General features: G+C 35.3%; 2 long non-coding RNA genes across 5 annotated transcripts in view; one reads left to right on the top strand and one right to left on the bottom strand.

The window, feature by feature from the left end:
- LOC116182758 overlaps positions 1-26,621 on the bottom strand; it is a 110,648-nt gene that overhangs the window by 74,933 nt on the left and 9,094 nt on the right. The window lies entirely within an intron of this gene.
- LOC116182746 lies at positions 4,397-24,177 on the top strand. Of its 3 annotated transcripts, none has more exons than XR_004147607.1 (6): positions 4,397-4,702; positions 18,971-19,075; positions 19,156-19,363; positions 19,472-19,587; positions 19,686-20,177; positions 20,228-24,177. It is a non-coding gene; the product is annotated as an uncharacterized LOC116182746 (long non-coding RNA). The 3 variants fall into 3 exon arrangements; XR_004147606.1 differs by lacking the exon at positions 4,397-4,702 and adding an exon at positions 10,525-10,636; XR_004147605.1 differs by lacking the exon at positions 4,397-4,702 and adding an exon at positions 11,175-11,307.

Consider the following 26,621-nt stretch of genomic DNA (forward strand, 5'->3'; position numbering starts at 1 on the left):
ATACTAGAATCGGAGACTTTAGTGCTGGGTAAGAGGCAGGAGGTAAAACTAACGGTAATTTCCTTCGAGCTTTAGTTATAAATAAAATGAAGTTTGATTTGTTGCAGAAAGCTTGGTTGACAGAAAATCGATTCTAAGGGAGCTAATGGAAAAGGTAAAAATAGATTTAGCAAACATTTCTATAATACGCATCTATTAACGGAATTTAAAAGGTTGTAAACGCATTAAAGCCGTTACGGTATCACGCGCGAGTAAGGGATAAAGTGGGTTTTATGCAAAATAAAGGGCAAATGTGACTTTTCGTGCCATAAATAAATCTAAAGGGCGTCTTCCTGAAATTGGGAATATATTTTACAATGAAGCATATACGCTTTGAAGTTTTCTTAAGGAAATTGATATTAAATAATCCTACAGATTATCTCAAATATTTTTTAGACGAGTTCATGCGATCTTGGAAATATTTGGGGTTCACAAACCACAAAAAAAGTTAAATTGACATCGCAAATCCTTTATTTTTCGTTTTTAATCAAATTTTCTCAGCTTTAATATTTTATAAATATAAATGCATGTTTATACATAAGTGGCAGCGTGAATGAGCGCTAATACAATTGGTTGCATTTTCCAGAATCGTTTGACTTTATTACATTGAAACTTACGAAATCAGGTAATAAATTGTTGAAATTTCCATATTTAAATTTTAAGTTTGTCACCTTTTGAAAGGCAGATTTCAATACAATGGAGCAACACGCTTTTGTTGAGGATCTGATTTAAATCAATTTCTTTCAATCGTTCTTTTTCCTGACGGATTTAATTCAACGCGTTGACAGATTCCAAATAAGATGTAATGTACCTACGCCGAAAGTGTTAAAAACATAAAAGAAAGATCGAGATATCCCATTTAACAACCTAATTGAGAAGACCTGCCAAATGTTTATATCGGCGGCGTTATAGTCGATTGTGTTTGTTCAGCAAGAGTTGAATGAAAATGGAATCCTCTCAAGTGAAAATCATTTGTTTCTGAAATCTGTTCGCGCTAAAGAATTCTCTATAACGATGGAGGGAAACGTTTTACATTTACACCTTGTGAATCAAACAATGACGACATGGTGTTTCAAAGCTTTATGATAATAGACCTTTGTAAAATGATCTTTACGTTTCCTTTATTTAATTTGAACAAGAAACACAATCAGAACCTAATGCCTAGTTTATAAACACTTTCATGAACTTAATGTAATAATATTGATTTACAATCTTTGAAAACGGTTAGGGGTTGACTGATAGCTTGATGTAGGCGTTATCTATGTAGAAAGTTAATGTTTTAGAAACGTTAATGGGTGCTGAGTGGGAGATCTTTTCCTAAAAAGGATATTCTATGCCTAATCAAAACCCAACGCGTTTCTACAAACTGAGACGGAATGTAATAAGCGTTAACATTACAAACAAGGGGTGCAAACACCATCATTATCATCAGTCGGTAAGGGGTGCCTGTTGACAATCGCAAATAGTATTTTCATCATGTTTCAGTGGGAATCAATTTATGTTTTTCCATTTCCGTCTTAAGCGCTATCGGTATGTAACAATAAAACATTAAAAAAAATGTTGTGGGAAACACTTGTATATGTAGTTAAGCTGTTCGTTTAGCCGTGTTAATCAACTAAATGGAAGATTGGATCAGCAATTGTTCGACTGAATCGGTTTTCGATTTCGCTACATTACCATGATAAGAAACACGATTTAGTACACGATATGGCAGTAAAAACCAGTAAGAAACCTTCGAATTTTTTGAATGTTCGTCGATTTATTTGCTTGAGTGAAGCTCCTATCCTTCAAAATATACTCACTAACGATAGGCGCTTATTATTTTTTTGAGTCATTACCACCCCTTATTTTTGAAAACTAATAACACTAATAACAGATCCAAAGTTTAAATAAATTAAATAAAGTTTGTTTGATACTCTGATACTCAGCGCGTTCGAGACAAGGGTGTCACTTCAATATCTGTTTTATTTGGCGAGATGCGAAAAATGTGTCAGTTATAATTTTATATCCGATCGCATATTGAATTCCGATGTCACTTCCGGTTTAACCGAAACATGGTACAGCTTTCGTTTTTTGAGATATTTGAATAAAGCAATTCATTTGGTGTACGACAGCATAATATATGCGTAAGGTTGATATACAAAAAAATGGAGAAATTCGGGATTCAATATATTCAAGAAAACTAATGAAATCTAGCATGCCGTGTGCTGTCAGGATGCGCGGTGTCTATTGTATCACACGAGGAGATCGTGTCGCACAAAAGTAAATCTTCAAAACGAAACGTTGATCAAGTTGATGTAGGTCTTTTCTATGTGATATTGCACACGGCATGCTAGATTTCTTAAACTTGCTAAATATTGAATAACGAATTTCTCAATCACATGCATATTTTATGATGTCGTACAGCAAATTGATTGCTCTTTCCAAATATCTTAAAAAACATGGGCATTGCATTTCAAAAACAAGAGTTGCATCGATCTCCGCTTAAACGGAAGCGATCTGATAGATCACATATAAAATTATATTTGATAAATTGTTTGTATCTCACCAAATAAAACAGCTGTCTCTAACGCACTGTATACGAGTATACGGTCGTGATCTAATTGTTCGTAAGCCATAGAGAAAAAGGTGAATAATTCGTTCGTAGGGCAAGGAAAAATGCGTAATAGTAATTAATCAACAACAGGGTTGGCTTTGTTTTTCCGGATGGGTCAATTAAGGACGCGTAATTAATTGATTAAATAATTAATTTTTGTTGTTTTTGTAACCCTCTAAAGCTGAGATGTAGTTCATTATTAATATTATGAAACTGTGGCAGTACGAAAAAGTTCAATTTTCAGTTTAGTTTGAGTTGAGCAATCTCAGCGTTCTCGGTTATACCATTGCATTTCAAGTGAAAAAGTCGTGCGTCATTAAAAAGACTCACGTATTTAATAGGGGAACGTCGGGAGAAATGGAACGTTGGGCAAAATGAAAAACGACTCGCATATTTCTGTGGTAATTGTAAGGGGTGTGTTTGCTTGGCTTTTAAAATAGCTGCTGATCACTAATCTGAGTTTGCGTAGTGACGTTGGAATTTGAAGAGGTATGAATTTAAGCTCTCTGTTTATTGTTCATAATATTCATCTCCATTTTTGATACGCGCAAGTAATTAATGCGATGTATAGGGTGGTTCAAATTCGTGACTCACCATTGGAATCTCCGTAACGGTGAGAGATACGGCGTAGGTTAAATGGAGTTGACCTTTTTTGTGACTAAAACTACTCATTTGTAATTTTTGAGAAATCTAAAATAACTGAGAAAAAATGAAAATGTCAAATTTTCCACTCTGACTCTGTTATTATCACATTTCCATAACACGCTAGATGTAAAAGCTACAGGCGACCACTTTCTTACTTCTTACGGACTCCGTATTGGGTTTTTAATTTTGCGGAATGAGATAGAGGACAAAAAAGAAACATAATTACGTGCCACATTGTATACTTTTACATTAGTGTAAAAGAAAAATTTCAAAATCTAATCCAATGGATGAATGTAAACATTTGTTTTTGAAATTTGTCTTGTACACTAATATAAAAGTATACAGTGTGACACGTCATTATTTTGGTGAGCCACGAATTCGAACCACCCTGTACAGCAAAACGGCTATCAAGCCCTCTGCAATAACACAAAAATGACATATTTTCCATTGTACCCCATAGAAAAATATTAAACCAAGATAGTTGTGTGATCTAACAGTTGCATTCCCAATGAAAGTAATGTACCAGAAGGAAATTCTTTGAAAATTGACGAATTATAAAGTAAAGTTGCGCAACGGAAAAATGAAATTAGTTTTTTGTTTTGCCCCAAAGCACTTCTCATTCTGTCCCGCACGAGGGGCAAAATGAAACAAAAATTGACATTATGAGTGAACATCTTTTAATTTTTTTGTTATTCCAATGCCTAAAGTATGTTTTTGTTATTCATATAGGAAAACTTGGTCTTTTCCAGTGTCTCGGTTATCTAAATTTTCAATTCAAATTCGAAATCTAACAATTGGTAACCGTAACGTAAGGTAGTCGGGACTCAAATAATGGAATAATGTACTACATTTAGTTGTGTTGTCGTTATTCAAACAACTAAGTGTAACTATGGAATAAAAAATTATAGAAGTTACGGATAGTTGAGTTTATGTTTATGCGCAATCGCATTTTTGTTTATTCTATGTATGGGAAATTTCATTCGTTGTAATGATGTTGAATAAAGCACCAGTATTCATGCAGTTTTGCGATATTTTGATCTGTGATTGAAAAGCACGAAACCATCACACAGAAAAAAATACACCGTGACTCAAATAGCCAAAATCACAGTTCGATATTGAATTTGTTTTATACGCATTAAACGTGTTCCAATATTTTAAAGCATATGGTAACGCATGCTATTCATTTCGATACAAAATTCGTGAACACGCTGAAATTTGTATATCTGCCTATAGACATGTAAAGGAGGGGAAGGTAATAACGTCCGAAGGTTTTAATTCAATTTGTGTTTGTTAATAAATTCGTGACCGTGTTCGTGTAGTGCCCGTATCGTATACCGTTTTCAATCAATTATTCTGGCAGTACTTTGTGACTGAACTGATTTTGGAAACAGTGAAAAAGAATTTTTATAGCCGATTAAAAAGGTATGGAATGTTTACTGTTTGAACACTTTATTGCGTCTCCATTCCCCGGTTTTGGGTAGATCAAAAGTCTTAAATAAAACATACGCTAGCGGTTTTAAACTAAGTGAAGTAGTTACATGATCGCTTCTTGATTGTTACCACCATAGGCAAAATTTCGGAAAACGTGATCTCTTCCATTTGTTTCACGTTTCAAATCGTACTTATCATAACCGTGAGTCATGAACAAGACCACTTTTTGGAATTTTCAGTACACCTTATAATTGTATTCCTAATTAAAGTAGAAACAAAGCCATCAAGGTTGAAGATACCACATTATAATAAATATCGTTCCATCGATCTAAACGAAAGCCTTTTTCATTGAAAGTTGCTTAGGGGATATATAGCATTGTTGACACGATAATATTTGAACACCTCTTGATATGCCCTTATTATTTTCCACTTTACGATTCATGTTTAATTGAGGTTTAGTAGTAAAAACACTCTTCCTAGTTTCTCGCACATTATACCAATCATATTCATTTCATATCTGCTTCAGTACTTCTGAAATAGCTTTCAACTAATCAATGGGATATTATTTGAAATACCGGATATCAACCTTTAACTATATCGCAAATTATTTGCACACATTACGCAAGCAACTAATTTGCCAACCTGGCCACTAATAATTTATTGTTATCACGCTTACCAACCCTAGATAATAACAAAAAAATTTGCATACGTGCACTTTACTGTTTTGGAAATAATTTTTAAACTTTTAACCGTTTTTCTAAGGTAAAAGTAAAGAGAACAGGCAGGTCCTATTTAAAAATTAAGAATGGGTGACTGATTTTGTCTATAAAATCTCTTAAATACGCGTATGTATATTGTCATTTTGGAAGTAATTTTTAAAGATATAGTTTTTCAATTGTCCTTTAAAACTGTTGGGAAGTAGCGACAATAAAATTTATACACACTTCTCAATATTGTAGAGGTAATGTTTAAACTTATTTTATTAGGTTAAGTTATATAGGGAATGGTATAATTCCATTTAGAGTTTTGGATACTAATTACCTATTTCAAATATTGTGATTCACGTTGAGATTTCACTTATCGACTCCTAAACAATACCAAAACTGTACATTGTGCTTCATTTTTTGGATACAATGTCCAAATTTATTAGACTCTCTGAAGTAAATGGAATGGAAACGGTCAAATTCTATCTTAACGTTGTCTGCTATACGCAGATTCTATTTTACCGCCTCCACTCCTCTCTATCCATAGCCTTTCTTCCTCTTTATCTCCTTGTACCCTCCACGACTCTTTCGATCACGTCCTTCCCTTTATACAAAGATCTTCCTTCTCCTATTGTTTCTAGTACCTGATGTTCTTTCTTAATCCTGTCAGACCACTTTATTCCAAGAACTCTTCTCCACATCCACATCCCCTTTTTTCTTATGCCCATCAATTCTTCCCATAAAACACAATCAAATGCCTTTACCAGCTCAACAAAACAGAAACCTAGATTCCTTCCTTTTTCCATATATATTTCACCTATTGTTCTTACACATCCAATCGCATCTTGTTCCCAGTCATCTTGTAGATCCGAATTGCTCTTCTTGTGCATTATTCTGAATTCCATTATCGTTTCGAACCTTCTATTAGTTCTATTTAACACACTCAACAATATTTGCGTTGCATGTTTTACAAGGCTGATTGTTCTATGCACTTCCTTGTTCCCTTCTTTTCAGCCAGAGGTATCATCAGAATCTTCAGGATTCCCCCGATTCATATAAATAAAATAACATAGAGATATTTAATTCGTTCACTCCTTTTCATTCCTTCTTCCTGAAGATATCTTAATATATTGGAATTCCATGTAGCCCCATCCCCATCCGATTTCATACTTTTCATTGCTCTTTCCACTGCGGTAAGCATACTACTGGCTCTATATTATCGCAACAGACTGATTCTTCTGTTTCCAGTTCCAGTTACCTTGGTTTTTCATGCGTTTTATAGACATCTACCATCTTCTTTCAGTACTTTTCCATTCCTATCTTCCACCTCATTACTACAACCAGCTCTCTATCTTCATCAGTTTCTTTTCTCAACTCCGTGTTTAGCCTAAAAAATTATCTTCCTCCTCGTTCGGTATCGATGTTTTTGTACCTTCTTCTCTCTTCCATCTTTACTATCATTTTGTGCTTTATTCAAGGCTTCTTTTCTTACATCCAATTTCTCTTCAGCTGCTTTCATTATTCTCGATGATTCGATTTCAGTTACATGTTCCTTAACTTTAGACGGGACTTTATGTTCAGCTATCAATTTCCTTACTTCATCCTTATCCATAAACTTGCTCTTTTCTTCCTTTCCGTACTCTTTTCTTGATTTTAAGCCTCATTGTGATGTCTGCCATAAGCGGAACATGGTCACTATAAATATCGGTGTCTGGTATCTTTCTTCTACAGGTGCAAAATCTATTTGCTTTCAGTCTCCAGGGGATTTTTAGGTGTACAGTCTTCTTTTGTGGTTACTGAACCATGTGCTGGTAACTATCATTTTTGTTTCTTTGCAGAAATCTACAAGTCTATCGTTTCCTGCATTTCTCTTTCCAAGTCCATACATGCAAACCGCATTCCCATTTCCCGCCACTCATTCCAGTCGCCCATTACGATTTTACAACAACCACTTCCTTCTTCCTCGAATTATATTTTCTATCCTTGCGTGTTCTTCTGATGATCAGTGGTTGGCATGTACCTACAATTGAATCACTAGACTTTAGACCTATCACTCTATCACAGTCATAAATCAGTACCTGGAAAGTTCCACGCTGACAAGAAATCCCATCCCGTTTTCCCTCCTTCTTTGCCACTGTCAAAGAACTTTGCATCATCACAATTTTCCTCTCCCTTGTCTATCCCATCTCGTTTCACTTACTCACATCAAATTCAGTCCAGTTTTTAATCATCTCTCGCCGTAGATTGTCAATCTTTTCCTTCTTTAGTAGATTTTTGACGTTCCAAGTTCTCATCCTCAATTTACCTTTTTCCTTCCATCCATAAGTATTTCTTTTCATTTTTGTCTGACATTTACCAAAAGATATCGTGAGATCATAATGCAGTGGCTTCCTATAAAATTCTCCATTATTTAAATATTGCGAATTTTTTAGTGAAAACAAGTTAGTAGAAATTGGTAGATTAAAAGAACGAATATTCCATGTAGAAACCAAAAATGCAATAAAAAATAGGGGTTGCTATTTAAAATAACAAAGTTGCTAGCTACTTTCCACATTCCTTGGGTAGCGCCGCAAGTTTAAAAATAGTTTTCATTGCTCCAGCTTTCAGTGCAACCACAAATTTTCAAATACTTCCATAGTGAAAATATTAGAACTACACTATAATACTTGCAAATGGCGATGAAATTATTCCACTAAATTAACGAGGTGTCTTGCATTATTGTAGCCGTCGGATCAAATTAATTCACATTCACATTGTAGTTCTATGAAGGAGAAATGATTTTAAATTAGCCTTACGTCCTTTAAAGCTCATAAACTCAGATCTTGCAACTCGTTTCAGAAAGTAAGTCCTTTTCTTCTAGTATGCATAACTTGATTAAGATTAACATTGTTGCACAAATTCCAAACTTTGAGGGGCGAGATTCTACATTTTAAAAGGCCTTAAATTTAATATAGGAGGATACAAAAAAGCACATTTATAAAATTTGTCTACCCTGAAGGCAGATAAAGACAAGGGAAAATTAATGTCCATAAGTTATCTCACGTTGGTGATGGATCTACTATAGGTATCAACAGCATCTAATGCGGTCATACATCTTTTCATGTCTTATATCTTCAAATTTGTCTACGTTCGATTGACGTTCGAAAATGCTGTTAGTGGCATAGACAAAGTGCGAACTCAAAATTGAATATTTTAGAAACTAAAAATAAAATTGCACCCCAGGGGCGGAAAACCTTTAAAACGACGAGCATCTTGCCGATTATGCCGTTCAATATTTTTGAGCTTGTGGTCGGTCATTACGTTTTCGATCATTGGAAAATGGTTTTAAACATAAATCCTTAAAATTTGAAAGAAAATTTGATCGGTTTTTCATCTGCAACTCCCTTTCTTTTTCGATAGCAGCCGCAGGCCCATAGAAAAGCCGTCTTGTAGGGAATTGCAAGAACTACAAATGAATTAAATTTCCGTAAAGCTCTTGGTTTTAAAAAGGTTCGTTTTGAAAGAGCTTAATGCAAACGCCAACTTTGAACGGCCATACATTTTCAGTAGAATAATCTAAATTTTAATGGTTTTCATATAGGGTAGACCATTAGTACAGGGGTGGAATATTATGGGTTTATTAACGCACATATTTAAAATTCACTGTCGAGGCATATTGAAGGACTCAGGGCGACAACCTAAAAATATGTTCAGCAAAAGTGCAATTGCACGACAGGGTGATTGATATCAAAGTTGTATTTTTTTAACTACCATCCCCTGTATAGTATTGCATTTCCGATTCCGTGGTAAATTTTAGTGTGATTATGTATAAACATGATATCTAAAATGAGTCGTTCAGCTGAAATTCGTCATTTTTCCAAAAAGTAGATGTCCAGTCAAAATTGAAATTGAAATCATAAAATTTAAAAGGCCGTACAGAGGATTTGAGGAGAATTTGAAAATCGAAAAACCCTATGATTTATTAAAATTAATTATTGAATTACAATAATAGGTATGTAAAAAATAAATCCCGACACGCTTATATCGTTAGAGGATAAACTTTGTAGTTCCCTTTAAAAAAATCAAGTTACCTTTGATTGAAATTTTGAAAATTGACGATGTGATTTGTTTTAACACAAAAAAAGTGCACAAACAAAGCTCAAACGATCACAGGAAAAAACATAAAATTTTTGTATTTGAAATAACACTGCATCAAAGCCTTCCAGAGAGGTACCTAGTTCATCATTGTTGGTATGAAACGAGGTATGAAATCATCCCAAGGAATTGCAAAGAAAGCCACCTAAACATAAATTACCTTTCGAAAAAGTATTTGACTAAAAAAAATGAACAAGAATTACTAGATATAAATTAATTAGTTAGACACTGTTTTGTATTTTAGGGAAACGGCGAAGACCTTATTCTTTGAAAATCATTTGGAAAGAGCTACATTTCGTTTTCACGCTTGCTTGTGCAATTACTAGAGAATGCAATACCGCGATTGCGGGATCCCGTGGGATTTGCGGGACTGAGGAATTTGTCGACCAAGGGGACGACTCTGTTTACTTTGTTAATGAAACTGATAACGGCGAATTATTTTTTAAATAATTCTTAAACTTTTTTCGTTAAAAATGTACTATGATTTTTGAGGCACTTTAGAAGACTTTTTGTGCTTTACAGGTAAGGTTTTTTTGAGTTCTAAGTTAGGCCGAAGGTACTTTTTTGTTAAATATTGTGATAATTAGCGACTTATTTTAATACAGAAGTTAACCGCACAGAATCGCTTATTTGCCAATTTATTTAAAGTTTTGCGAGATCCCGCAAATACCGGGATCCCGCGGGATTAACGTCTAACAATCCCGCAAATACCGGGATTGAGATTTTGCTGCGGGATTGCATTCCCTAGCAATTACTAATCGAAAAAGTTAAATTTTCATCTTAGATCAAGTTGATAAATCTCTGTTTTCCGAAAACGTTGAAAAATATTCATATTCGAATAGATAGTAGCGCGTCATTGAAATGATTCACGTATTTAACAAATTTCGTACCTACACTACAAGTAATATTGAAAACAGGTTCAGGTGATAACGTTTTTAACTATACATACATCAAAATAACTCAGTTTCTTAATAACATCGGAGTTGAGTTGAGTGATGTGTTTTGTGCCATAATTTCTACTGTTTCAGCTTAGTAATTTAGGATTTCACAATGTTCATGGAAAGGGTGGTACCTATAAAGCGAAAGGGTATGTACATTGAATGTTTAAAATCTTCACAGGGTTGTTACAACAGCGATGCAAATTTTGAAAAATTCCTTTGCGCAATTATTGCTGTTAAGCTGACACCCATGAAAGAAAATCGCTAGGGTTCTATTAAAATATTGGTCAATCTTGGGCAATTGGCTATATTCCACATTTACCTAAATTTTCGATTCAATCTCGAAAGTACTTTAATTTTGAAACTGACCTCTTGTCAATTACACAACTTATTTGGAATACATGTAGAAAGAGATATGAATTGGTGTTCATATTCAATCAAAATAAACGCTAGTTTCTAGGCGTTGATGGAAATCATTTGAAACCGTGGTTCAAATGGGCACAAATTACAGTTCGATATCGAATTTGTATTATTAGTAAATAGCGAACGCATTCCTTTATCTTAAAACATATGGTAAAATTTCGATACAAAATTCGTACACGTGTTAAAATTTGTAGACGCGTACCTAGACTGGTAGAGCAGGGGAAGGTAATAACGTCCAAAGGTTTAATTCAGTTTGTTAATAAATTCGTGACCGTGCTCTGTAATGCCCGTATCGTATACTGTTTTGAACCAATTAATTATTCTAGCAGTGCCAGTATTTTGTGAGTGAATCGATTTTGGATACAGTAAAGAGACAGTTTAATAGCCGATTAAAAAGGTATGGTGCACCCCCTTGTTTTTATTGCATCTCAATCATTTACCATTGTGCTGACTTATTCCCTGTTTTGGCGTAGACGTCAGTCCACCTACTTATATCATCAATTCTTGCGCGTTACCATCGACCAAATTTCGTAAAACGCAGCCTTTTCGATTTCTTCACGTTTCCACCTTTACTTCGGAAAAATTGACGAGTGTAAAGATTGAAACTTTCCCAAAGTAAAGATTGAAACGTGGAAAAATCCAAAAGGCTGCGTTTTACGAAATATTTTCGTTTGTGGTTACGCGCAATCTTTACCTACAGCATTTAAATCAGGCATCACTATCGTGCTTTATCATACGGTGAGTCATGAACAAGACTTTTGAAGTTATTTGACCACGTTTACATACTTATCTGGTGTTTGGATACCAATAATTCAAATATTGTAATTGATGCCTTGATGTTTCAAGAGTTGCAATTCATATTCAACTTACACAATAAAACCTATAGGCAAAAGTAACAAAATTTGAACAAATTAGGTTCATTTTTTTGGAAATAACTTTTAGGCCTAGTGATCGGGGTAAAAATTCCTTTCCAATTGAAAGTTGAAAGTCTTATAAACGGTGAAATTTGTACACCTCTTAAACCCATGAATTGTGCTCTTTTTATAGCGTTTCCACAAAAATAGAAAACCGCGCTGTTGTGGCCACATTGTTCGTCCGCCTGCCCGTCCATACGGCTGTGTCGCTACTAAATGTTTATCTTAATAGCTATTATCTTACTTTTTTCGAAAATTCTAACAGAAGATGGTACTTTCCTAGCTCAAACCTTTAAAAAATGTGAACTATAGATGGGTGCGCATCTACAGAAATTATTTTTGAATGTACCATTTTTACGGTGTCAATACACAGCTGATTTTTTTAAATGGAATATGCCTTGTATATTTTTAGCTGATTCGATGTCATTTTTAACCTCTGCATGGAAACCTATTCACTATTTGGTCTTTGACGATGTTGCGAAATTATTAATTTTTCTCCAAATAATTCTCTATAAGCCACCCCCCACTTTGATCAATCGTAGCGACCTTGATTTTAAAGTTAAAGAATACATTTGACCAATAATGTGAATTTGTATAAAAGGCAACACTTTGGTAATGAGAAAGTTGAATTTAGTGATACAAGGTGTTCATAAAAAATAGTAACACTTCCAAATTTCAAAGTGTCATAATGATTTTTTTTTCAACTGTGGAACTACCACAATTTTATTTCTCTATTTGATCATCTTTTGTGTGCTTTTCAATTTTTAGCTTCCTAGCATGTGCTAGGTAGCTATTGCGATAGCCGTTTTTTGAACATTTCAAAATTTCATCAAATGTCGACGTTTTAGACCATTTTAAGCAACTTTGAAAGAATAAAATTTTTTTCCGTCTGTATGTACGTACGTACGTACGTTTGTTGGCAATTTTCTGAGAAAACGGCTCGACGGATTTTGCTGAAATTTTGTATATATATGTTTTAGGCATACCGAACAGAAAAATAACGGGCCGGATTTTTGAAAAGAAATTTTGGAGCGCCGTAACGGCATTGAACTTTTTTTTTCAAATAGCAACCTAAAATTTTTATTCTATTATTTGGAAGACCTTATTTTCCTGTGTACAACCTACAAAAAATTGGGCCGGGTTATATTATCAAAATACGGAGAAAAAAATTGTCAAAGTCACAAAATTGTGTTGCATATGTGCAAAACGCAACGATCTTGTTTCTAAAGCAATTTAAACGAAATTTCTATGGTAAGTCCCTTTAATAAAAGCAAACAAAATTCATGCGCAAAAATCGTGTTGCGCATGCGCAGAAATGCAATTTTTTTATTTATGGAACAATTAAAACGAAATTTGGATGGTAGGTCCTCCTAATAAAAGAAAACAAAATGCATGCGCAAAAAAATCGAGTTGCGCATGTGCAACATCCAACTTTCTTATTTATGGAGCAATTTTAACGAAAATTGGATGGTAGGTCCCTCTAATAAAAGCAAACAAAATGCATGCGTAAAAAATGCACCTTTCTTATTTTTTCCGTCTGTAAGTGCGTACATATGTTGGCAATTTTTGGTTTCAGCTAGGAAGCTATTCTGTCAAGAATTTGACATTTGGTTTTATAAGAAGTTGTTCTGCGCCTAAACGCCGTAGTTTTTAGGTTATACAATATTTTTCACAAAAATAGTTACACATTAATTAATTACATGTTTATGAACAGGAGTAGGCCGTGATAATAAAAACCAAAGAATGCCAGACAGCCTAAACAAGTGCCATAACTTTATGATTTGCTGCAAGTGTACTCCTTATTTCGTAGTAAAATAAGATTATTTACAAATTCAGGGCTTGATAAACGGGAAACCATCCAAGCTAGTCGCAATAAATTTTAGTGTTATTAATTTAACATTTCTTAAAGAACATTATGAATTTTATTTCCAAAGTGGAATGATTGTTTCTTATAGAGTTAATTTTGTGATTATCGTGATCACTTGAAATGAGGCGATATACAAGGGTCCGTGAAGTTGGAGTGTCGACTTGAAAGGAATTAAGTTCCAAGTATCTCATAATTTTGTACTCATTTTGTGCTAATTTGTGCTGCCAATTTAAAATTTTGTGCTCATCAGGTTAATGAGTAATTCAACTTTTTCTGATGACACTACAACTTCACGCTTGAGTGTCAACATCGATATTTTCAAAATTTTCTTTTGCTATAATTTTGTGCTCATTTTGTGCTAATTTGTGCTGCTAATTTAAAATTTTGTGCTCATCAGGTTAATGAGTAATTCAACTTTCTCTGATGACACTCCAACTTCACGCTTGAGTGTCAACATCGATATTTTCAAAATTTTCTTTTACTATAATTTTGTGCTCATTTGTGCTGCTAATTTAAAATTTTGTGCTCATCAGGTTAATGAGTAATTCAAATTTTTCTGAAGATACTCACTGTAGTGTCAGTTAGTTGGATATTGCCATCGCCGTTTTTTTGGAAAAAATTTCATCAAATGTCGACATTTTAGATCATTTTAAGCAACTTCTAAATAATAAAATTTTTCTTTCTTTCTTCCTGCCTGTGGTCCAATTTCGATGGGATTAAATGGGTAATTTTCTTATTAGCGCAGATAAACGAAAACGGTTTTAGTACTCGTGTCCTTATTTTTTATGCTTATTCCATTACCTTTGCCGGAAATAAGCTGCCGTCTTTGTTTTTTCACTAGAGAGAAAAAGTGAAAAATGTTGAAGCTAGAACGAAATGGCTTTAGCATTATTCAAGCAGTTTTTAATGTAGATAACCAATGTCGTCAGTCGTTTCTTTCTAGACCTTTTAATAACCAACTTTTTATTTATTTATTATTGTCTTTATTTTATAGTGGGCGGAGTGTTAGCTAATTAGCTACTCTTTCCACAAAAAAACTTTTGTTATTATCTTTCAGGCAAGATGTATTAATAAGCAAAATTTATTGTAAAAAGCTTATTCTTGAAAATAAGTAGGTATGATGTATTATACATTTTAGGAAAGCTCAAAAATCAACTTTGAGTTACAACGCAGTTACTAAAAGAATTAGAAACAAACAAATCGTACAAAAGAAATAGGGCTGAATTTGTGTTTATGAACTTATAACATTAATCCGAATTATAATGGAATTTTGTGATAAAATGGTTACCCAATTTTCGTGTATAATTAGTCGTAATGACAATTATCAGGCTGAAGAACGGAATGAAGCCTGTGAATGCGGTATCTGTTTGCACAGCTTGCAATCTGTTTTATTTTAATAGATTTACTATTCTTAAATGTTTTCTATTTTTTTAATGGTAGAACCTAGATTTTAGCGCATTTTTAAACTTATGTTGGAAGGCGCAATTATGACCACTTTCTCCGTCGGTCCATGCGAGGGCGCCACTGCTCCTACAGTTTTCAATATATTTAGTTCGTTCTTCTTGAATTCGGTAGCTCTGTTACCTCATGACGATAAATGTGCGCATTCGCAATACCAATTTTCTTATTTATTAATATATTTTGCTGAAATTTTTACCACCTTTATAGTAAAGGCAAACATATTGCATATGGTAAAAATCAGGTGTGCGCATGCGCAGACTGCACAATGCCCGCATCCTTTTTTTATAGATATTTTTTGGAAAATTTAACCACATTCTAGTAAAGGCAAACGTCCCATATTAGATATGCGCATGCGCAAACCGCCCAATACTAACTTCCTTATTTTTAATTATAGATGCTTCTAATAACGAAAAACATAGGTCACATAACAATGGACTATGGAAGTCCCGAATAATGCATGAAAAATGCTCGCAATTTACTCGCCTTAGGCCAAACCTCTTTACTTTTAACTTTTATGTCCACAGTAAGGTGCCTTTTGCGGCTTCGCTCTCTTTTTTTTATTACTCTCCCTTGAGCTACATCCAGGGGTGTATTTCCCACAAGGCGGACTAGTTGCGCGCCTAGAGCGGCAAATTCTAGGGGCGGTAAATTTTGGAGGAAACATTTTGAGTATTCACCAGTTTTGGTTTTGTTTAGCAAGAAGCATGAAGCGTAGAGACCACAAATTTAAATATCTGATTGTTTGTTGATGAGCGGTAAATACGGCAACCAGGAATAAAACAAGGAAAGGAGTATGTAGCGTTCTTTTCTTACCAATTGATATTCCAAATTTATATTCCTTATATACTTCGAATTTTACTCGTTGATTGTTGAGTGAGAAATAGCAAAGAGGCGCAACTATATGTAAAATTGCGATTCATATTCCCGAAGCTTCCCGTGCCCACAGTCCACAGTGAGAGGGGTGTGAGTGTGTTAGACGTGCGACTCTGATGCTTAAAGGCCACCCAACAACACAAACCGATTGAAAACCAATGAAACAGCGTTGGACTATAATTCCGGAGGTCGGGTGTTCGAACCTGGATTGAGGTGAATTTTTCATCTGTGGCAGATACCTTAGACCAGTTGCGAGCATTCTGCCGGCTACTCTGAATGACGTTTTTCTGCAGTTTTCCTAATTCGTAAGGTAAATACCGGAGTAGTATAAAACAACTTAATACCTTCTCTGCAGAGGCACCTCTAAAAAGCACTATGCGGGTCACTCTGTAATTGGGCGTAAGCCTGTTGAGGGCCCAGAACAAGAGAGGAATAGTAAATAAATAAATAAACGCTGCTACATCTGCGGAAATCGATTATTCTTTACCAAATTGCCGATGTACTGAAGCATCTTGCAATAAGCCTCATCTAAATTAATCGAGTTGCACCTCTCTTTATATTTCTCACCCCATCTAGGTATTCCCTCTGTAAACCCGTTTAGTTTAGATGCCAGTCATTTCTATAGTATATTTGTTATTACCATAGTTCTTTGGTTCGCCACTAGAGGTCGTGATCTTCTTTTTTTCTACATACGCATGTCCTATACTTCTTCCTTTCAGAGACGATCTGGATCTGGGTTAATTGCGTGCAAATTTTTCTCGATACGCCATTACTTTTTACTTGACTTTGTGTCAATCTGTTTTGGCTGTGAACATATTTCTATTGAGTGTTTTTTCTCTATTTCTGATGTGCTGTGGCTGTGCTCCATTGAATACGCTTTGCAAGTAATTAGTGTGAGGTATGTACTTCAGCATTTTTCTTAATACGTTTTTTAGGGTTTTATCTTCCCTCAAGGTTCGCTCAAACTTCTCTCTTAACTTCTTATCATTTTCTCTTCTGGATTACTTTTACGTTATTCTCTACCTGGATATTCCTTACGCAGAACGTGGATGACATCGCAATTTTACCCATAGAACAACAATTTACCTGGACCCGCCATCTTAGCGAAATTGACATTGGCAACGTCACGTGAGACGACATTACATAACCTACTTCGAACATTTACACCTGGAGATGTACGTAATTGTTCATTACTAACTGCAAGTATTTGCGAAACCTTTTGGAGAATATTAGCTTTCTATCTTTACACCATCATATTCTTTTTCTATGAATATCTTTAAGTACAATTCTTTCGGTGTATATTATGGGTTTCCAACTTAGACAATACAGTACATGGACTGCTAATTAGCAGTACAAATTAGCACAAAATGAGCACAAAATTATAGTAAAAAAAATTTTGAAAATATCGATGTTGACACTCAAGCGTGAAGTTGGAGTGTCGTCAGAGAAAGTTGAATTACTCATTAACCTGATGAGCACAAAATTTTAAATTAGAAGCACAAATTAGCACAAAATGAGCACAAAATTATAGTACAAGAAAATTTTGAAAATATCAATGTTGACACTCCAGCGTGAAGTTGGAGTGTCATCAGAAAAAGTTGAATTACTCATTAAGCTGATGAGAACAAAATTTTAAATTAGCAGCACAAATTAGCACAAAATGAGCACAAAATTATGAGATACATGGGACTTAATTCCTTTCAAGTCGACACTCCAACTTCACGGATCCGATATACAAACATTCAAATTGTACTATGGTTGTACTACTGTAGCAATAACAAAACTTCGATAAAATCAGTAAAACAATTAGATTAATTTAAGAAGAGTAGTTCGGCTACTTTTTTGTAAAACGATTCTTATTGAATCATGGCTCAGTGATAAAAAGAAGCTCTTCAGTAATTGTGCTAAAGAAGTAACAAGAATTTTGGTTAAATATGAATTTGCAATAACTATTGTTAAACATATATACGATTGGCTTTCATTTTTAGCGATAATTTAACGCCTCCAAAGCCATAACCCAATTTATATACAGCACAAATTGAATTTTTTCCAAAACCAAATTCCATATTGTCCCCTCATTTTTCAAATTTAACGTTTTTTCTATTGAATGTTTGCGCTTGGTTCGCACATGTTTGCGACCCGAACGCCTTTGTATGTGTCCCCGCCGTTTTCCAATTAGTCCGAATGCAAAATGCCATACTGTTTCCCCAATTCGTATAGTTCCCCCGATCAAATTTAATTTTAAGAACGATAATTACGTTCGTCCTTTGAAGGATGATTCACGCTAATTATCGATACATACTGAGAAGATCTCTTGAAACTTATTGATACCTATAGTCACTGCCATTCGGCGCTATCCAAGTTTATCGTGTTTTTTGCAGGCTGGCTACTTCATTTCTATGTTCAGTTACAACTTTCTACCGCTCTTTTTAGATTGGTATATAAGACTGAACTATACAAACCGAAAAGACTTCGATGAAAAAAGATTAGCTTTGCATTTTCAAAACCGAGAACTTTGACAAATTCCTGAGAACTCTGTATGAAAAGGTATAAAGCATATTTTTTATCTAGTCATAGGTACCTATATCGTGGTCGTAGAGCTACTACAAAAGGTAATTCATTTTTGTGAAACTGATCATTTGCTAAACAGTCTAAGCGTATAGTGTAAATTATATTATATATATTACAAATTCAATGTACATTTGAAAATATGACAAAAAAACTAGAGCACACTCCACTTAAAATATCGAACGGAGAATTCGCACTTCGGTAAAACAGAATGTAGTCTAAAACTGAGATTATTTTAACTGGATCAAGCTCATTGGATTACCGTTATATACCACTTTGGAATAATAAATTCACATTAGTTTCCCATTCAATTATCACCAAATATATAACGTGGCACTAAATCTGAAAATCAATTACCTATGTAAATTATGTTACAGGAGTTCGGATAAACAAGACGAAAAACCACACGCCCAACCTACTGCGGACGATTTAGATCTTGCAAATGTTCTCAGGACTAAACGGAGAAAAATTACATTGTTAAGGTAAGGCATTTCATTGCACTGCTTTTAATTTTTGCGTCATGCCATCATGATGAAGAAATGTCAACGTGATTATGTTACAGAATGTCAAATAGTACGTACAGTATGTACAATTGTACACGCAGTATTTATTTCACTCAAACAACCTACTTTGAATGATTTTGATTACTAGATTTTGAAGATTACTCGAATTTTGAGGGATACAGAAGGGCGTCATCTCAACGTTTGATGGACGACTGTTATATTTTGAAAAAGACACCATCCAAATGAAAATAAATTTGCGCCAATGAGGTAGTTAGGTTATTTTTTCCTTGCGATGCGCGCTCTTAAATTGCATTTTTTTTAAATTTTTTTGCATCGTATATCACGATGGAGACGTCTGCATGATTTATGTTACAGAATCTGGAAGAGCACTCCACGCAGCTGATCTACCGCTCTTTTAGTCTTTGATGGACGGCTATTATTTTTGGAAAATAGGCCCAGAGCACCAAATAAAAAAAATTTGCATCTTTGAGGTAATTAAGCTAATTTTTTCTGGTCACGCACTCTATTAATTGCATTTTTGTGGCATCCTCCATCACGATGGAAACTGCCCACGTGATTTATGTTACAGAGTGCCGAAGAGTGTAGGTACTACGCGCGCGATGACTTAATGGGCACTTTTCGTTTGTATAAAACTAATTGGGTTTTTCTTTGTGTTTTTTTTTTGTAAATATACTCTCCCTCACGGTGGGAATGAGTGGACGTGACTGTGTTACCTACAGAATTTGGAGGAGTACACTACATAGAGGGTGCACCGCTTTCTCAGGGTTCTATCCACAACTGCTATATTTTGGAAATGATGTCCGCACGACCAATTGGGGACAATATGCATAGTTGAGGTAGTAAACTAATTTCTTCTTACCACGCGCCCATTTAATTGCACTTTGTTAAATTTTGGGGTACCCTCCATCACCATGGAGACGAGCCGACATGCTCTACGCTACAGAATTTTGAGGAGCATCCTACGCTTAGGGATACCGCTACCTCATCTGCTTTTGATGAACGACTACCATTTTTTGAAAAGCATACCTCTTCCAAAATGGACACCAGTTTCATCTTTGAGGTAGTTAAGCTAATTTTTTCGTATATGTGCCGACGTGGTTTACTTTACAGAATTTCCAGGAGTACTCAACGCTATTCGCTCAATCAGCTTAGCTAGAATGTTTGTTGGAATTTGGAAGAAGATGGCTATCCCATGTCCACGTTTGGGACACTTGTTATATCTAATTGGTTGGAGGTTACCTGAAAACCTCGTCCAAATAAAGACAAATTAAAATAAATTAAAGGCTCTTCTTTATATACCCTACCTACCCTTTTATTTGTACCTATTTCATTTATATTCCAGCGCACTCACGCTGGAGATGAGTTATTGTGATTATGTTTCAGAATGTTCAACGGCACTACTACGAGACCGTAGTCTTCTGTGGATGATTTGAAGATGTCCCCAGTTTTAAAGAGAACAATTTTCATCGTAAAGGTATTTTAGCTAATGTGACCCTCTTGAATTATTCCTACGCATTATTTATCACTGTGCGCCACTCTCCCATACTAATGTGAATATGTTTCAGATGCTGAGTACCTACACCCAATGTTCAGTCGTTGTTCTAATAAAGGTAAAGGTATGCATTGCAGAATTTCATCCGTCTTAATGGCTGTATTGCAACCGCTTTCCCATTTTCCTTTTGTTGTTGTACGACGTATGTGAAGTTTCGTTCTGTTGAAATAAATTTTAGTGGAGGAAATCTTTCACACAACATCGGTAAATGCGCGAGTAAATTAATAAACAGGTAATAGTACTGTGTATACACTTTTTGGACATACCATTTCATTGAAATATAATTTACTTGTGGTAAATTGCGTGTAAAGTATTTTTCCTTCAATTCGCCCCGAACTCGGAAATTAAAGTACCCGGCCCCTTCAATATTTCCTCGCCAGTAATGTATCATTTTCCTGATTGTTATGTAAATAAATATAATTGAGTTACCATTAATTTTATTTCTATACGTGCTCTTTTTTACGGTGGAGATGAGTGGACATGATTATGTTACAGAGTTTGGGGGAATACAGTACGCAGAAGCCATCTCCGCCTTTGATGGACGACTGCTATATTTTGAAGAAGATGCCTCCACAACTACCTATGAAAAAAATTGCACTTTTTTTAAATTTTACTGCACTGGCTATCACGATGAAGACGTGTCGGCTTGATTTATGTTACAGGAATTTTGAGGGACACTACGCAGCTGGTATACCCCTCTTTTAGTCTTTGATGGACGGCTATTATTTCTGAAAAATAGGCCCCTAGCACCAAATTAAAAAAATTTGCATCTGTGAGGTAGGTTTTCTTGTCACGCAATCTTTTAATTGCATTTGTGCGACATCCTCCGTCACGAGGGAGACTGCCGACGTGATTTATGTTACAGAGTGCCGAAGTGTATACTACGCGCGCGATGATTGCTGAGGGTAATATCCGTGAAAATGCCATTTAATGGACACTGTTCCTTTGTTTTAAAATAATTGGGTTTAAAAAACAGCATCAGCTGACAGCCCGCCCAAATAAAAAATTAAAAAGCTTATAATAATTTAATTAAAGAACCCTATTCCCTTCATATACTCTTCAGCGTGTCCATTTTGTAAATATACGCACTCTTCAATCATGTTGGGAAGTGGTCTGACTATGTTACAGAATTTCGAGAACTAGGTACACCACGCAGGAGGCGCACCCGATCTCTCGTCATTCTATGGACGACTGCTATATTTTGTAAATGAGTGCCCCACGACCAAAGGGACAAAAATTACATCTTTGAGGTAGTTAAGCTCATTTTTGATTGTCATGTGCCCTTTTAATCGTACTTTGTTAATTTTTGCGGCACCCTCCATCACGGTGGGGACGTGCCAATGTGATTTATGTTACAGGATTTTGAGGAGCACACTACGCAGCGAATATAGAGCTCCCTTAGTCTTTGATGGATGACTGCTATTTTTGAAAAATATGCACCGACCACCAAATGAAAAAAATTGCGTCTATGAGGTAGTCGAGTTAATTTTCTTTTACAATACATTCTTAGATACCTACCACTGTTCTTAATCCATCACGCTGGGGACGTGCCGGGGTGATTTATGTTACAGAATTTCGAGGAGTACCATACGCAGCGGGAATGCCGCTAAACTCACCCTTTGTTGGACCACTACTACATTTGGAAAAGATTCCCCTAGGTGCAAGTACTACATGAACGGTTAGAGAAAATGTGCATCGTTGAGGTTAATTTTGAACGTATTTTTTTTCAAGAATGCGCTAAAAATTAACGTAACTACCTCATATTATATTCGTTATGGCTGGCTGGCTGTCCGGCAGAGAATTTTTTCTTGCCATGCGTCCTTTTGATTGTACTTTTTATTAATTTTGCGCCACCCTCCATCACGATAGAGACGTGCGGGCGTGATTTATGTTACAGAATTTCGAGGAGCGCCCTACGCAGCGAGAATACCGCTCGATTAGCCTTTAATGGACGACTGCTACATGTTGAACAACAACGCCTCCAAGGACAAATGGAAAGAAATGCATCGTTAGGGTGGTTAACCTAATTTCATCATGTCGTGTGCTCTTTTAATTGCAATTTTTTTAAACTTTGTGGTACCCTCCGATCTCCATCATGGTGGAGGATGTACCGACATGATTTATGTTACAGAGTGCCGAAGTGTATACCACGCGCAGTAGTTCACTCAATTAGCACACTTTGGATGATTGCTGAATTTTGAATAAGGAATAAGATGACTCCGTCAGGATACCATGCACACTTGCTCTTTGTACAAAACTAATTGGGTTTAAAGAACCGGCCTAAGCTGAAAGCCCTCGCAAATAAAAAATTAAAAAGATTATAATTACGAGTATTTAATTAAAGAAACCTCTTCCCTTCATATACTTTTATTGTATCTCTTTCCCAAATATGCGTACTGACTATGTTACAGAATTTCGAGGAGTACACTATACAGAGGGTGGTCAGCATTCTATGGACTACTGCCCACTATCAAATGGAAAATTTTTGATTCGTTGCGGTAGTTAAACTAATATCTTCTTGTTATGGACCCTTTTAATTGCACCCTATTAAATCTTACAGCACTCCCCATTATATTATTTATGTTACAGGACGAGTTACAGGATTTGAGGAGCACACTATGCAGAGGGATAGCCTTTGATGAACGACTGCTATTTTGAGGAGCACCGTACGCAACTGGTACACCGCCCTTCTAGTCTGTGACGGGCAGCTGTTATTTGAAAATACCTACCACCAAATGAAAAAAAAAACCTGCAGCTTTTATGTCATTTTTTCATGTAACGCGCTCTTTTAATTGCTTTTTTTAAATTTTGCAGCACCGTCTATCACGATGGAGTCGTGCCGACCTGATTTATGTTACCGAGTGCCAAAGTGTATACCACGCGGAGTATTTCACGCAATTGACCTACCTTCGATGAATGCTGAATTTTGTATAAGAATATAAGATTCTAATTGGGTTTAAAAAAATCCCGCGCAAATAAAAAATTAAAAAGATTATAATAAAGAACCCTCTTCCCTTCATATACCTACTTCTCATTATGTCTCTAGTTAGTAAATTTACCCACTTGTGGACGTGACTATGTTACAGAATTTCAAGAAGTACACTACGCAGAGGATGCACCGGGCTCTCAGAATTCCATGGACGACTACTGTAATTTGGAAATGATTCTCACACGACCAAATGGATAAAACGCGCATCTTTGAGATAGTTAAGCCAAAATTTTTCATGTGCCCTTTTAATTGCACTTTTTTTAAATTTTGTGGCACCTTCCATCGCGATGGAGACGGGTCAGCATGATTTATGTTACAGAATTACGAGGAGCACCTTACGCTTGCTTACCCTTTGATGGAGGACTGCTACATTTAAAAAACGCCCCCAAGACCAAATGGAAAGAAATGCATAGTTGGGGTAGTTATTTCTTCCTTTTAAATGCATTTTTTTTAATTTTACGGCACCATCCATCACGGCTAGGACGTGCCGGGGTGATATATTACAGAATTTCGTGGAGCATCATACGCAGCGAGTAGACTGCTTTGATGAACGACTACTACGTTTTGAAAAAGATTCGTCCTTATGACCGGTTGGAGAAAATTTGGATCTTTGAGGTAGTTTTTAATTTTGGGGCATGTTACTGAATTTTGAGGAGCATACTACACATAGGGCTATCCGGCTACCGTTATCTCTGCTTTTGATAGAAGACTCCCATTTTTTGTGAAGTATAATCCTAATGAACAAAATTTGCATCCTTGAGGTACTTAGGCTAATTTTTTCTTATACATACCATTTCATTGAAATATAATTTACTTGTGGTAAATTACGTTTCTTGCATTGACCACTAAAGTGATGTCTTCGTTCAAAGAAGTTAACTTGAAAATGATCTATTTCTTTGTCCACAAACGCTGCTGAAAACAAAACGCACTCGAATTTTTTCCTTTCCTTGTGTTAGTATAATAACATAACTTCAAATATTTTTGAAAGCGACGTTGATGGCGTGGCATTTGGTACCTACTTACACGTTTTTTAACATGAGAATTTTCACACTAGTGCAGACGGATAATTAACGGAAGTTGATGTAACAGTTTTACTATTGCTCAGATATACTTCTTTACGTATATCTGTAATATATAGCTGAGCTTTTTGTATTTGTTTTTCACTAGCAACCTTGAATTTAATTTAATTACAAGTAATTGTACAATAACGTATTGTTTCTGTGCTGTTAAAAAAGTATAATAGAAACGAGAGCCGCTTTCTCAATGCACTATCACTATGGTGAAATTTCATGGGATATCCTTGATGTAATATGGCGCCCATATTGAATTTTACCTTTATATTTTTAGGCTCATCTGTGTGTTTTGTTATTAGTTAACGTTATCATTCGGTGGTGTGTAAAAATTGATATCTCGTAACTCTTTTTCGTGTAGCAACGTCAGAAGCTCTACTAAATTAAAATTGTCCATGAATTATATAACGAAATATAATGTTTTATAGACTAAAGTGTATGTTAAATGCTAGTAACTGGGTTACTTGTACTTAAAAATGAGATTTGCGAAATAGTTTAATATGGGAAGAACTGAGTGCGTTTTTTCTAGATAATGAAATGTTTTATTTGTTATCTAATTTAATGTTCTTCTGTTGCTTGATTTTGCATAATACGGCGCAAGAGCAAGAGTGTAAATTTCAAAGTGCGTTTCACATTCCTCTTTAAGTTTCCGCAAGTAATCCTTTCTTTTTTCCTCCGAAATTATAAAGTTCTTCTCAAACTTTTCCCACTGTCTCTTCAAATGTGCTCCTATTCTCTTAAGCTTTACCAAAGAGTATACCCAGTTTGTTGTTTGTTTGGCGTCGCTCATCAAGTCTTTCTTCAGCTTCACAGGATTTATCAACTTCTCTTTAAACCTTCGTCCAGCTCGGTTTGAGCGTGAGGGCCTTTGGTTCCATCTTTAATAGCGACCCTGTATTAATGATGTATAATATATAGAGTCGTTAAATTTAACACAAAACCTTTCCCTTACTAATTTATATTTAAATTAGTATTGTGAAGGTTTTGTGTTTAATTTAACGACACTTTTCTACGTCAACCCCATTTTAAGGTCATCACATCATGGATATTTCCGATTCTTTAATGATTTATGTTACAGAATTTCAAGAAGAACCCTACGCAACGCCTGTATCGATTGCTTAGCCTTTGATGGACGACTGGTGCACTTTGAAAAAAAACGCCGTTACAGAATTTGAGAAGCACACTATACAGAGGGATTCCGCTATCTCCGCCTTTGATGGATTTGCATAGATAAAGTATTTATTATTATTATTATGGTCGGTGTTTCTTGTGAGATTATTTTTATTATTATTATTATTATTATTATATTTAGATGATAATAGCATGAGGCAAGCCTATTTATGCTATTTTGTTTAAGCTAATTTCTATCGGTTACGAACGTACAATTAGTTAACAATATTAATCTTTTCTAAATTCTTGTTATCAAGACGATTCTTAAATTGGTACACATTTATTGAATTTACGATGTGTTCGTCTAGTGCATTCCACTGGTCGAACATGCGGTTAGTTAAAAATTTTTGCCTTTGCGTAGTTCTGAAGGGTTCCTTTTGCAATCTAGTGTCCGCGTAAGCGGGTATCTTCACGAAATTTCAGGAAGTCTAATTTGTTAGCGGGAAATAGGTCGTGAGTTAGTCGGTAAATCTGAATCAAGTCCGCTCTATCTTGTCTGAGACATTGTTCAGGCAACTTCAGTATACTTAATCTGTCACTGTACGAAATTAAGTTAAAATGTTTAGGCCATCGGGAAACTGCGTGCATAACTCGCTCTAACAACTTAATATCTTTGGCCAAATATGGTCTCCAAACTGAGACAGCATACTCCAAATGGGGTCTAATATACGTCACAAACAGCTTTGCACATAGTTCTGGCGACGGTATAAGAAATACTTTCCT

The sequence above is a fragment of the Photinus pyralis genome, unplaced genomic scaffold (genome assembly GCF_008802855.1).
Source record: "Photinus pyralis isolate 1611_PpyrPB1 unplaced genomic scaffold, Ppyr1.3 Ppyr1.4_LG1, whole genome shotgun sequence".
In the NCBI taxonomy this organism is placed as follows: Eukaryota; Metazoa; Arthropoda; class Insecta; order Coleoptera; family Lampyridae; genus Photinus; species Photinus pyralis.